The sequence below is a fragment of the Gobius niger genome, assembly GCF_951799975.1.
Source record: "Gobius niger genome assembly, chromosome: 1".
In the NCBI taxonomy this organism is placed as follows: domain Eukaryota; kingdom Metazoa; phylum Chordata; class Actinopteri; order Gobiiformes; family Gobiidae; genus Gobius; species Gobius niger.
The window spans coordinates 62,905,632-62,919,246 of record NC_136852.1 but is presented as its reverse complement, the minus strand read 5'-3'; the positions used below and the strand labels follow the sequence as shown (position 1 = coordinate 62,919,246).

Here is a 13,615-nt window from a genome sequence, read left to right as displayed (position 1 = left end):
CTGAGGATTTTAATAAGCTTGTGGTGCTACTTTACTCCTCGTTGTCTTGTGATAATTGGCTGGCACTGTGGTCGGGACACGGTAACTGGGATTACCTTGTGACCTCTGGAGACAGGCTTGTGCCTTATCCTAATGAGATATGGCCTAAAATGTCACTATTACTGCATAATCAAGCACAGAGCTGGGTGATGAGAGAGTCAGAGTGTCAGTTGCATGCAAAATGAGCGTTGCGTCTCGGGGCTATGTGTCAGGATTGAGGAAGATACAAATGGTTTCACCAGTTTGTACTTTCTGTTGATCATCACTATTGGGTAAGCATTCATGTCACGGCTTCTCCTGAGCATCCAAATGCTTTGTGTTTTGTTTATTTGCACCTATCGGAACAACATATACCTTTTCTTTCAGCCATTTTTTCTCTTTACTTTTAATGGGGAAAGTGGTTTTGAGGATTGTGCATGCTGTTTTATAGGGTGCGAACTGGGGTCTTTCTTGTTGTAGTGAAACCAAATATGGTATTTATATATGCTATATGGTGCGAACTGGGGTCTTTCTTGTTGTAGTGAAACCAAATATGGTATTTATATATGCTAACAAACCACTTTTCCAATTTTATTTCTAGAACAACAGCCGATACTGCCCCTCTGACCACCATCATGTTACTTACACACCAATTCATTTCAATACGAGAGGCAAGATTGGTGAAGAGTTTTGCCAAAAGACACAGTGACTGTAGCCACTTGTCTGGAGCTTGGGTTGAATCAGCAGTCTTCGAATAGCATGTGCAAAAGTGGATCAGCAGCAGAGGCATTTGCACATTTGCAACATGCTCTCGTGTATGTTCCAGATTTGGGGCCCAAATACTGGAATATAGGCAATTTCAAATGTTAAATATGGTGCAACATGCCCACAGATAGCTGTATCCATTTTTCCAGGTTCCACTCGCTATTATTTAGCATCAGTTTCAATAAATTACCCCCTTAGTGTTTAGTTTCCCCTGTTATGTGCTATTAATTATTGTGTATGATTCCTGTTCCTATGGCAATACCTTTTGTTTGAACAGAACCTATTATAGATCTTCAACATTTTAATCATCTTTCCACTCAGAAGCCTGCAAAGAGACACCGTGTCCTGCAGTGCACAAGCTATAAACCTAGCTTAGATGTGATTAATAAAGTTAAGCAAAAACCCTGCTCAGGTCCCAAGCATTTCACCAACTTTGTCACATGAAAGTAATTGTTTACGTTATTAAAGTGATCGTCTGGAAGTCTAAATATATTACGATTTTCTTTGTAAAAAAGTGCAAAATCGACGAGCTTTTCCTGAGATCCGGCCTGTCAGGTCCAATGAGGAGGGAGGGGAGGAGCTTGATTGTTTACTTTTGAAAAGTCTGTTCCTGCTCTCCACAGTTTGCAAAATAAGAAGGGCTTTAATTGTATTAATTCTACATATTTCCAACTGTAAATGATTTATTCATCATTTCAATCAAGGGGTGTTATATTAGATTGCACATGGGTGTCTAGCTCACATTATAGGAACAAAAGTCAGATAAAGAACAAAGAAGTAGTTCTGTCAATTGATTAATTATTTGATCAGAATAATCTGTGGAAGTTTAAAATATGACCAGAAAACTCCCGGAGAGTAGTGGATCATGTCCAAAGCCAGATTTATTACCAAGAGCAACAATCAGAAGAGCACAAAATCAGAGAGACAACATGCTTCGTTCAGAGCTCTTCCCATGTCTCTCACAGACTGTCAAGGAAGTCACTGAGATTCACACCCAATTATATAGTTGTTACAGCCCTGTACATGTCAAAATAAATAAATAGCATTCAATTCTCAGGCAGCTGAGATGCTGTCCTTGGGTCTCATAACAAATTGTACATAGTTTAGTGTCTGGGATCAAATGAATTGTTAAACATTGTTAAACAAGATTATAAACAGAATAACTGAAATATTATCTCCACAAATCACACTTAAAATTTGATAGTTCATGGTTAATCTCAGTTAATTAATTAATTATTAATACCAGGCCTAGACATTTCTTTAACAAACTAATAAGTATTTCATGAATTTATGTGAAATGCCCAACTGCATACTGTGAGTCTAGGCACTGTGTTTCATACTAAATCCATGTCCATACATGACCAAACACTTGTTTGTTTGGAGTGCTTGATTGTGGTTGTTACTGGCTCTTATGGTGAGCACGTACAGCTGCGAGGACAAAAACAGTATCTGTGAGCGTAGCCTGAGACCAACAGAACTGGGCAGGGATGACGTGCTCTGCCTTTCCGGTAACGTGCACTCCAGATACAGGAGTTTGTTCAGACAAAACATACGGTGTAATTCATTTGCAATTAATCCACGATTAGTGGATTTTATCACACGTATTGTGCACAGAGCAGCTTTATGTTGCCTATACCAGATAAATGTGCTACGTGGTTGCTGCGTCTGATGCTTCACAGGGATTACTTTTGCAAATCACCAGTCGAAAGGTGCAAACATATGCTTACATTTCTGAGATTAGGTTTATGTGGAGCTCAAAAAGATAATAATAATAATAATAATAATAATAATAATGCATTGGTTTTATATAGCGCTTTTCTGGACACTCAAAGACGCTTTACATTGCACTATTCGTTCACTCCATACTCGGTGGTGGTAAGCTACTATTGTAGCCACAGCTGCCCTGGGGTAGACTGACGGAAGCGAGGCAACCAGTCTGCGCCATCGGCCCCTCCGACCACCACCAACCACTCACTCACTCAGTACATTCGCTAGGCTTCCTGGTGTTCCCAAACGGTCTCCCATCCAAGTACCGACCAGGCCCTTCCCTGCTTAGCTTCCAAGGTCTGACGGGATTGGGCAGAGCAAAGGCGGTATGACCACAATAATAATAATGATAATTACTGTTGATATCTCAAGCCAAGATCACAATTTCAATTTGTTCTCAATTCACTTCCACTTCCTGTCTATATTGCTTCCAAGACGGAACTAAAGCCGTCGACTGCTTTTGAAAGTTCACACTTCACTGTCTCTTGTTAAATCCCCCTGTGTCACTCAGAGCTTATAACAAGGCTGATCAATAGAGGGAGTCAGGGGGGGAAAGTGTCTCTGTTTGAGCAAAGAACTACATGATTAAAGAAAATAGAAAATTAATATAGCTCTAACTAACAGATCACGATTCAGTGTTTTATTTTACTATTAGTTCCCATCTCCCAGCCCTATTAGAGCTATATATTTCTTCTCCATATTAGCTCAACAACAGGATACAAAATGATTTTTTTTTACTTCTTCTGCAGTGCTTATTTGACTTTGAAATGTGAGAATGATTCAGTGTAGTCAATCAGTCTGCTGCCACTGAGCACCTGCATCTGACTTCATCCACCCACCGGCAAACACAATCAGCGTTGTGTTCGCGGCAACAATGGCATTTAACAGAGAACAGGAATCCTCATCTTCATTTCATAGCAGTTTTTCTAGAAGACCTATTATCTTTTCAGGGCAGTCACCAAATAAAAGTCCACATGGAACATCCTCGTGCGCTCATAGTCACCTTCATATGAGTCAGAGGGACCTTACTATATTCAATTAGTCCTTTTCACGGCCGCTTTTTGATCATTACCAAACAGCAGATCATAATGTTGAGTCTGTGCCGCCTCTGAACTGAACTGAAGTGATGTTACTTTGGTATATTTTGAAATTGTTTGACTCTCCAGACCAATGAATTGAGATGAAACAAGCCGGGGGGGATATTTTTAGACTCCGGCTTTTGGTGAGTGGCTTCATAGAATATTTGAAATTATTAGCAAAACATCTGCAGATTATATGTTTTATTCTCAAAGGCTCCTGCACGTCACAGCAGTTAACTTTAAAAGCAGGCTGAAGTGTCCCGGATACCTCTCAGACTTTCATTTAAAAAGCAGGAGAGCTGCTGCTCCCCCCCGCCTTTGCTTACGTCGTGGCCACTTTGTGCCTCGTCTGCCGCCTATCCTTCTGCTCGTCCTCTCACCCCCTCTCCTCTCCCTGTGCCCTTTTCACAGGAGAGAGCTCTCTGGGATGGAGTGTCATTAATGAAGCTTGTTGCGTATGTTAATGAGCGGTAACACGCGCCGCGAAAAGGCCAACTGAGGTTTTTTTTTTTTTCCATGTGTTCGGGGTCCCTGTCGCTCGGACACGTCACGGGGCCCTGGGCGCTTCTGGGAGGGTGGGCGTGTTTGTTTATGGCCCATCCTCTCGTGTCGCCTGCTGGATGCATCATATGGTTGATGCCACCTTATGAGACTTTCACAGCCCTTTTTTTGAACGCTAAGCGCTTTCTTGTTCAATTGGATGTTTGCTACTAAATCACGCGGCGCCGGGGGTTGGCGTGATTCACCCTCAGCTCGTCTCGGGGTAATTTGGCCATGCAGCGCTCGGGGGAAGCTAATCTGCATTTATTCCATGACTAATTTAGCTGTTTGCTTTCAGTGAACTGGTGTACACATTATGTATTGTGCTACCCCCACTTTCCCCTTTTTTCTCTGTTTCCTTCTCATTATGTTTATCTTTTGAGAGGACCTCAATGACTTACTTAGCAGCATCTGATCCAGTTAAAAATACCCAATTATAGGAATCTTCACAAGAAAATCTGAAAAGGGAAAAATGAAAGCAGTCCAAATGATTTTGAACCATTTTGTAGCCAATTCTGATATAGCTGTGAGGTTACCGAAACTCAACTGAGTAATCTCCCAAACATAAAAACAAAGAAATTGCCGTCTTTCTCATGATTTTAAAATGTGTTTGTTTATCTCCTTTGACAGACGTAACTAAAAGGAAAAGACCAATGACAGAAATATGATTTATCTTTTTTCTTAAGTTTATTGTAAAGTGCTGCTGAACATGTCCGTGTACCTGCTTTCATAGTTTCTATGGAAACCTGTGCTGTCATAACCTGTGTAGAGTATATCTGGCTAAATTGGAAGAAGTGCTTCATATGGATTTTTAATATAATAAGTGGTGTCCATGGTAACATGCAAAGAGAAAGGGCGAGTAGTGGGACTTTGTGTGCAAAGGGACATATCAATTAAATGTCAATAATAAAATATCAATATAAAGTAGTGGAAAAAATGTTCTCTACTTTAAAAAATAAATGCATGTTAATGAACAACACCTGGAATGTAGTAGCTTGGTGTTCCACTAATAGCAGAACTGGCTCACATCAGAGACATCTGCGGAGAATAACACAAACAATACAGTAACTGATGTAGATGAAAACAACTGTTAACAATTAAGAGACAACTGCATTATGATGAAATGTGGCCATCATTCAAATGCAATTTTCAAGGCATCAAAAAAAAAGTTTTTATTCTCTGATATCGAGTAATCTCCATTTGATTTTTTTAGGTTTTAAAAATAAGTATGGCCTTTTACTCATACGGTTCATGAGATAAACTGACATTTCAAAGTAAAACTTGAACAGCTGAATGCTTTCCTTTCCAATACCATTTAATTAACACAATAGTTTCCATTTTATTCCTCCAAAGTCTGAACTCCAAACAATAAGCAGTAACAGCCACAGGCAACGGCTGTGGACTTTTTGATTAAAATGTTCAATGCCGATAAATGAGATGGACCAACGAGCTAATCACAACATGATACAAATTGAATTATTTGCACAGTCCTTGATGTTCACAGCAGTATGTAGATGAATGGACACGTCCGGGATTCTCAGCACTGTGGATTGAACCCTGTGTGTCCGTTAGATAGTGTACACGTGGGACAATAGGACACCACCTCATCCATGTTAATCAGGCCTTAGTCCATCTGGAGCATTAATGACAAGTCAGCTGAGGGAGGAAGTCAACAAGTAGTCCTTAACCACACTCACAAATCTGTCTGTCCACAGCTGCCGAGATTGGAATCATGATTCGGAATTTATATGGGATTTTAGGGCATCACCGCTTATAGGGTAAACGCTACAGTTACGTTTTTCTCTGGGGGCATTCTGCTTTTGTTATTTTACCTTTAACAAAGAGAGGGTGGGCAGGCTAGAACTGAAATTGGTGATTAGACACTCTCCTTAAGTTAATTATTACAGTGTCTGTGAAAAGACATTGTTCAAAGACATTCATTAATTCGGTCACAATCCAATTTTCCTTGTTCTTCATCATTTCAATGGTTAAAAGTCTCCTTACAATTGTGTTTTTATTGCTTCCCTGAGTGCGCGGATAATGTATTTTGAAGTGACAAAACGACGCTTGGACACAGATTCTATTGACAGGCGTTTTACCATTCATTAGACATCGGACCGCCGTTTACCAGCCGACGAGCGCGACAGGAGTTATTGGCACCATCCATCACTCGGCTCGTCATATCTAGCCTTTCATCTTGTATCTGAAGTGGGAGTCGACGTTGATAATATCTGCCTCATACTGTTGTTGACCTTAGTTTTCTTTAAAAGCTTATTGAGAACCGCCACTTAACCCCATCCGCACAAGAAGCACGGCGTTAAGAGTGTGAGCGATGCTATCATTTAGCGTGAACCGAGTAAACAATACACCCAACCCAAGTGAATCTGTGCTTTTAAGAAACATACGGCGAGGTGAACGTTTGGGCAATTGCATTCTGATCAAGTGCTTGTAGTTTCCAGCACACCTTGGCAAGTAAAATGCATGATTTATTTGGAATTGTTTGTGTATAAGGTTTCAAAAGTTACCAAACAAACCACGCCGCCATTGAGATTTGTGTGCGAGTACAGCTGGTGGACTGTGAACACTGAAGTATATTGAGCCATGGCCGTGAACCGTAAGGCTCACAGGCATTGGTTTAAAGACTTTAAGCCTTCACTGATGTTTCTTGCACACATTTATTTTGTCAATATCTTGAAACCGAAGGGAACAGACAGAGGGCGGCTGCTTTGTTGGCAGTAGTAGTGGACCATAGCAGACAGGGGAAATGAGTAGAAAGACAGGACATGGGTCTATGGTCACTTTTTAAATGATCAAAATTCGGTGGTGTTAAATATAGCGGAGTGGATAAATTGCCACGTTTCAAATTAGCGGTCAATTCGCCGTGTCGTACGCCATCAGATCACTTCACTAACAAAAAAAATGTATGTAAACTATATGTAAAATCTATGTGGGTAGGTATAAAGGCTCTTAGTGTGGCCAGCTCCCTACGGACAGAAAAAGGATTGCATCTGGGTTTTATTTTTCAGTCATAAATCATCTTTATTTTTCTTAGTACTGTTGGCAATGCCAAGATTTTATTAAATAAAAAATGGCCTCCCTCACTGGACAGGAAACGTATTTGTTTTAGGGAGGCCCTCATATATGTGAAAATGATTTGCAATATTGACATGTTCTATAAACTGCACATTATTATTATTAACAAACGACATTACAAAGTCGGTGGAGTGGCGATTTCTCATCCCTGCATACCAAATGTTCTGCAATATCAGCTGACATGCAAGGTGGCCACAGTCAGTTTCCTTCAAGGGGTCAGTCATCTTTTCGTGTCCAAATGGCAGCCAGTTCTTCCTTCAGTTTCTGTCTATTATCGTGCACAGGCCTGTAACAGGCAATCAATGACAAAAACGCTTTAAATCATCAACTTTCCAGCAGTTGAAATTGCTCTCTTCGTTGCGTTCGGCAATCTTCCAGTGTTTGTTGGTTGACAAAACACTGACCTTACCCATAATGCACGGTGCAGCCTGAGATGGGCACTTCTCTTAATACATTATTCTCCTAATTAAGATGCAAGAAGCACTTTCCTAGTATCACTTCAGCAGAGATTGAATGAGGTGTCAACAAATTACCCCCAGGCACCATATTAATGTTGACAAGTAACCAGAGCACAAAAGATAAACCCAGTAGCTGTGCAGTTTTGGTTCATCTTATTACTCCAAAATCCAGGATTTAACACACTAACCAAGCCGCGGAGAAGATACATAACATTACAGAACATAATATTAGTGTAGTTATCATAGCCTCTGAAAAACACATGCCAGCACTAAGTAAATCTCCTCTGTCTATGAGGCGCAAATGCTTCCCTCCATCTCCATGACAACCCCACTCCATCCATCTATCTATATCTGTGGCTCTCATCAGGGGCTTGTTTTGACTCTCCTCCTCAGAGTTGTGGAGCTTTGCACAAGAGGCTCAAGGCAGAATGCCTGTCGCATTAGGATTAAGTGAGTCTTTTCTCATGTTATTACTGTGTAATTTACTTGGAATGGCTGGGAGGAAGAAGTGTAGGTGTCTTATGAAAGCACAATGCTTGGTAATTTGTTGGTTGGATTTCATCTACAAGACACTTTATTAGCACATTGTTTGTTCAAATAAAGGCTGTCATTGCAGTCTAGTTTATGACTTGATGCTGCTGGGAAGCACACGGAGGTTTCAGCCGAGTATTTGGCCCTTGTTTAAGTTATAAAACAGGAAAAAATACCTTTACATTTCAGAATTATTACCCCATATCTTTGTTTTGTTTGTTTTTACAAACAAAATGTGTCTTTTTGAACCCTTATGGCATCAGTGCCAGAAAAGCCCTGTGTGAACCTGTCAGGTTGTGCTCCGCAGTGCGCCTGAGCCTGGACATGTCAGCCTGTCAGTGCCGCTCCAGCCGCACATGCGCTCCGTCTCCATTCCTCTGGTCAGCGCCCCGTCCACCTCCTCCTTCTCATTCTCTGGCTCATTTTCAATCTTGCTTTCATTTCAGCCTCGGGTGCCTCACCGTGTCCGCCGAGTCTTGTTCACTTTCCACTCCATGCGCACAGACACACATACTTCTTACCTGTCCCCGCAGTGAGAGCTCCGTGCCTCCCCCTTTGGCTCTGACAGCCCACTGACACCCACCCGTATCCCCGCAGGAGACACTGACAGCTAAAGAGGAGATAACAAGGGCCACCAAGGGCCAACGGGGGCTTTTTTCCTTTTACCGCGTTTTATTAACGGCCATCATCTCAACAGGTAATCAGCCGGTGACGTCTCCCTGACACTTCAATTGACAAGCATAACGAAGTCAGTGGGCGCGCACACACAGTGACAGACAGGCATGGCCCTCACTGCGTCTCCGAACACGTGCAGTAGCAAACAGGATGTTATATGTAAAAGTGACGTCAGCAGCAGCGGTGAGTCCAGGCCTCTGCTGTGACCGACTGCTATGAAATTCTTTGATGTTCAGACGACTCATCGTGGCATTTAAAATGTGTGACGTGATGTGAAGTAACTAGCCAAACTACTGACTTTACAGCAGGGTGAGAGGGTTGGGTTTCGCTGCACACCAGGCTAGTAATGTGTAGCTTATTACTGTAATTATAGTTACGTTAGCAAAATCATAAATAAGTGGCCTTGTGTATAGAGTGTGCTTTCCATTTCCCTTCCCCATCATTCTTCATGCCATCAAACTGGGCTATCAGTTGTTGAGGTATTATCCAGTGGACTGGTCTGGGTTGAATATCTGCAACTTTATCAACGCAGTCCAGGCCTAGGTATTTGAAAATCTCTACTACGATTGCGATAAAAGTATCAAAAGCAGATACCCAAAAAAATATAGCATTTTTAGACATCAAGTTTTGATGCCTGTCGGGTCCAGGGACAGCATTAAAGGCAGTTATTTCAGCACAAATAAATGATATACGTATATTTAGAAGAAATTTATTAAATAAATTCACATTATTGTTCTGTTTTCTGGTTCTAGATGACAAATATTTTAGTATACAGTATGGGCCCGATCTAGCCTGGTTTTACCATACCCTCGTACTCATTGCATTTCATACAAGGGTCTGAACGTTCATAATTGAGCTCCGTTATCAGGTGGGAGGGGTGAACTCTTTTGAAACGATTGGATCAGATTCTCGCTAGCGTTTGTTCGTGACGTATGTAATGCGCCCGATTGAGTGAAGCAGCTATCAACTATGCTCTTGGGACCATTCCGGACGAGCCAGAACGGATTGAAGAGCTTCCATTACTTTCGTATCCGCCGCCATTGCCAAACTACAACCAGCAAATGCGGCGCAAATACTTGACGTCACCTACAACATCCACCTCCCCCGCTCACTGACAGGTTGAAATTCAACCGATGTAACGCGGCCACTGACATCAAACCCAGACGTACATGTAGGGAAATTATAATTGACCGGAGTTTACGGATGGCTAAGGCCAGACTAGGCCCGATCTTGTGTCTCAAAAGCAGACGATATCGTAACATTTTGCACTTAGTAGGATCGCACTTTGTGATCTTGCCACTCCAGACTTAGCACATTTAAGTGGGTGGAGACACACTTTTTCCTCCAACCAAAACGACTCGAGATCAAAAGAAATGTAACGGTACCCAGTCCTAATTATTACTCTGGTAAAAACCTTTAAACAACTCTAATTTCAGAATGTGCGATGGCTCCAGTCCTACAGTCCTACCTCCATACAGTCTAATCCAAGGGGCAATGCAGATAGAGAATAGAAGATAGAGCTGCAAAGCTTCAATTGCATTTTGGGCTAACCTTGGCATTTCAATACATCTAATTCTTTTAATGTGACACAAAATAAAGGGATCCTTTTGAACATGCTAAGGCTAACATGTTCAAAGGATTCCTTGTGTGTTTTACAACTGACGAATGAATAGAATGTTTCAAAGAAGACGCAACAAAAACTTTCAAAAAGTTGCAGCGAGGCATCTTTAAGTCGTATGTTGTATTGTTAGCAAAGTGGATGGAGAGAGCTGCAATTTGAAGGACGGTCAAAATGAAAAGCCATTAAATTCTAATTACCCTCAATGTGACAACAATTAGAGTCCTTAGATGACTTTCTTTCAGTGTAATGCATATTAACGGCTTATGTGTGAGCTCGGGCCCATGAGTGAAAGCTCATAAGAAAAACTTGACATGAACATATAATTTCTGCATTTATTGCATTCAAAAGTTATGCTGTAATAAAAAAGATTATGTTTGGCAAATTTACCTCCTCTGAATCGTCTTAAAGCTGTTAAATTTTAAAAGCGAAGAAGTGAACTTCCTTTGAATAAAAGCGACCCAAAGGCTCACAGTAACTCTCTGTCGTAATCATTATTCAAGCCACCTCTGTTTCATTCTCCACCAATTTTATTAAAGCGCCAACGAGCGGTGGCTGCCAGAGATATTATTCCTCTGGCCCATTTGCATAAAAAGCAACAGGGTGCGTCTCCCTTCGGATTGGTCTCAGCAGACGCCGCTGCATATTTCTGTTCTCAAAAGTGAGGGGATACTGATGGAATCCATTTTAGTGTGGAGAAACCAGTCATAATTAGGCTGACTTGAGAGCTTTGACTGCCAGTATGGTCCTGCTGAAGAGAGAGTTGTACAATGATCATCTAATTAGCTTTAATGGTAAGGACCTCAAATTGTTGCTCATGTTCAAACTTTTACCTGAAGGTGTCCTTGTAATTAGCACCTCTGTGAGAGTGCAGCAGGGAGCGTGCATTCATAATGTGGATGTATAGGCAAGTACTGAGAGAAGTGACTTGAATATTGCATCTGCCTTTGGCCTTTGAATTGAAGCTTGAGTTATTTTTTTAAGACTGAAAGTGCAAAAACATACACTGAACACAAGTATACTTTTATATTTTGGTTCTGACTATCTTGGGGTTGGATAAACTTTCGATTTTACCTTCAACTGGGCCAATGCTTGAAGTATAAAATACGTAAATTGACTAGATGTTGTTTCATCATTCAATATGGAAAACCCTGGGGTGTTCGGTGTTAAGCCAAACGGAAAAGTGACAAACATGGACTGATTATCATCTTCAAAAGGATATCGTAATGTGGATTGGTAGCCTAGATCAAGGGTTTCTCATCTATTCATAACTTAGCCGAATTCCCCTGGCACTTGAATCGTCACACACTGCTTTTCTCACACCTAAAAGATTGTCACTTAACTTTATTTGGGGAAAGGGGCGTCTGAAAAGCACTAACCGCAGTCGACAGTCCATTTACCAGGCCGCTTGAATTTACAAATTCAAAATGTGGGTATCCTCTCTCTTCGCCCGACATTCATTTTCCGTCCGAGTCTGCTCAAATCATCGCAGAGGAGAATAAAGGCGCGCGATGCAACAGGATGAATACCTCCATTTAGATTCAAATGGCATAAAGTGGGCTAATCCGAATGAGCGTCAAAAGCTGCCTGTGTGCCGTAGACGTGCTAACCTGCGGGCTGCTCCCTCAGTGCGGGAAACGGCTGTGGAGCGCTGGGCTGAATTACAGGTTTAATTGTGTGTGTCTGCGAGGGGAATAAGAGACTGACATAGGAGCAAAGACTCTCAGGGGATTCAAGTCCCAATGACTTTACTTTGATTAAAATGTCAAGGCTTCCTCCACAGGGTCAGGCCTCATTGGTTTAGTTTGTGGAATGTTTCCCAGTCTTCATGGTAGAAGTTTTTATTCAGTGATTAACCACAACTTTAACTATATCTATATACCATATCTTTAGGCCTGGATCATAAGGAAGTTGTTGATATTTTTTCTCACATTGATCGATCTTAGTTTAGTTTAGTTTATTTGTTTATTTGAGCAGTTGAAATTCTGCTCAAAAGGAGTGGGCTAAAGCAAAAGCTTGTAAACGCCCAACCCGAATCATTAAATTGATTAATTTTTTATTCTATTTTATTTTGCATAATATAAATAAACACATGTAGCTGATTCATCAACTGAGCCGTATCTTTTACACAAACCTCAGTCCAAACCATTGCTCCGGTTTCATGTGATACACAAAAATCTATTGTCTCATCCAAACTCCAAACGTAGGAGCTGTTCCTTTATAGCCAAAGAAATGGCTATAAATCTGTCAATTATAAAGAATTAAAATATTTGTGGAAGCTTTTCAGAAATCCAACACCTAGAATTATAGTGATACGTAATTAAGCCACTAAAACATTCTTATACAAACTTGGCATGAGGACATGAAAACAGATGCATCAATCATCAGCCACACCTCAAGACATGGACGAGGACTGATTTTCTCTTTCATCAAAACACCAAAGGCTGAACCTCCCAATTGTGGCCCAAAGTAAAGCACCATTTTCCTAAAACACCAGTGTTGAACATCGTACTGTATATGATTGGGTCTTAACCTCTTAAATCCCACTTTAACGAAGCACATGTTCTCCAGTTCGGTTTTACCCAAATCTAAAAACTTCTTACGGTCTACAATCCAGTGTACCTCATTTGAAAGACCTACAAAACTGATCTAAGATTTTTCCTCATGTTTCCATGTGTTGTTGCTGTGTTGTCGTCGTCGTTTTGTTTTTGTTGTGTTTTTGTTACTATTTCATCACTTTTTTTGCGGTCTTTGTTGTGGTGTTTTTTTAACGTTTTTGTGTTGTGTTGATGTTGCTTTTTCACCATCATTTACGTCTTGTTTTTGTCACTATTTGTTCTTTATTCAGGAAGCTTTTCCATTTGGGTAATGCCTGGATATCTGGATAATAACTGGAGAAAATGTGCTTGTGTAGGTGTGGGTTAAGAGGTTATTACGCCAGGGATTTGACAGTTTTTTCTACATTGTTAGAGTTCTAGGCATTTCTTAAAATCATCTCAGACGTTTTATGCTTGAGGGCCGGATTTGGCCCCTGTGCCTGACGTTGTAAACCCCTGACATACAGTACAAGA

General features: G+C 41.0%; 2 protein-coding genes across 3 annotated transcripts in view; one reads left to right on the top strand and one right to left on the bottom strand.

The window, feature by feature from the left end:
* pebp1 (phosphatidylethanolamine binding protein 1) overlaps positions 1–13,615 on the bottom strand; it is a 136,991-nt gene that overhangs the window by 37,384 nt on the left and 85,992 nt on the right. The window lies entirely within an intron of this gene.
* Positions 1–13,615, top strand: part of ksr2 (kinase suppressor of ras 2) — a 79,383-nt gene that overhangs the window by 20,759 nt on the left and 45,009 nt on the right. The gene's annotated exons all lie outside the window — the stretch shown is intronic.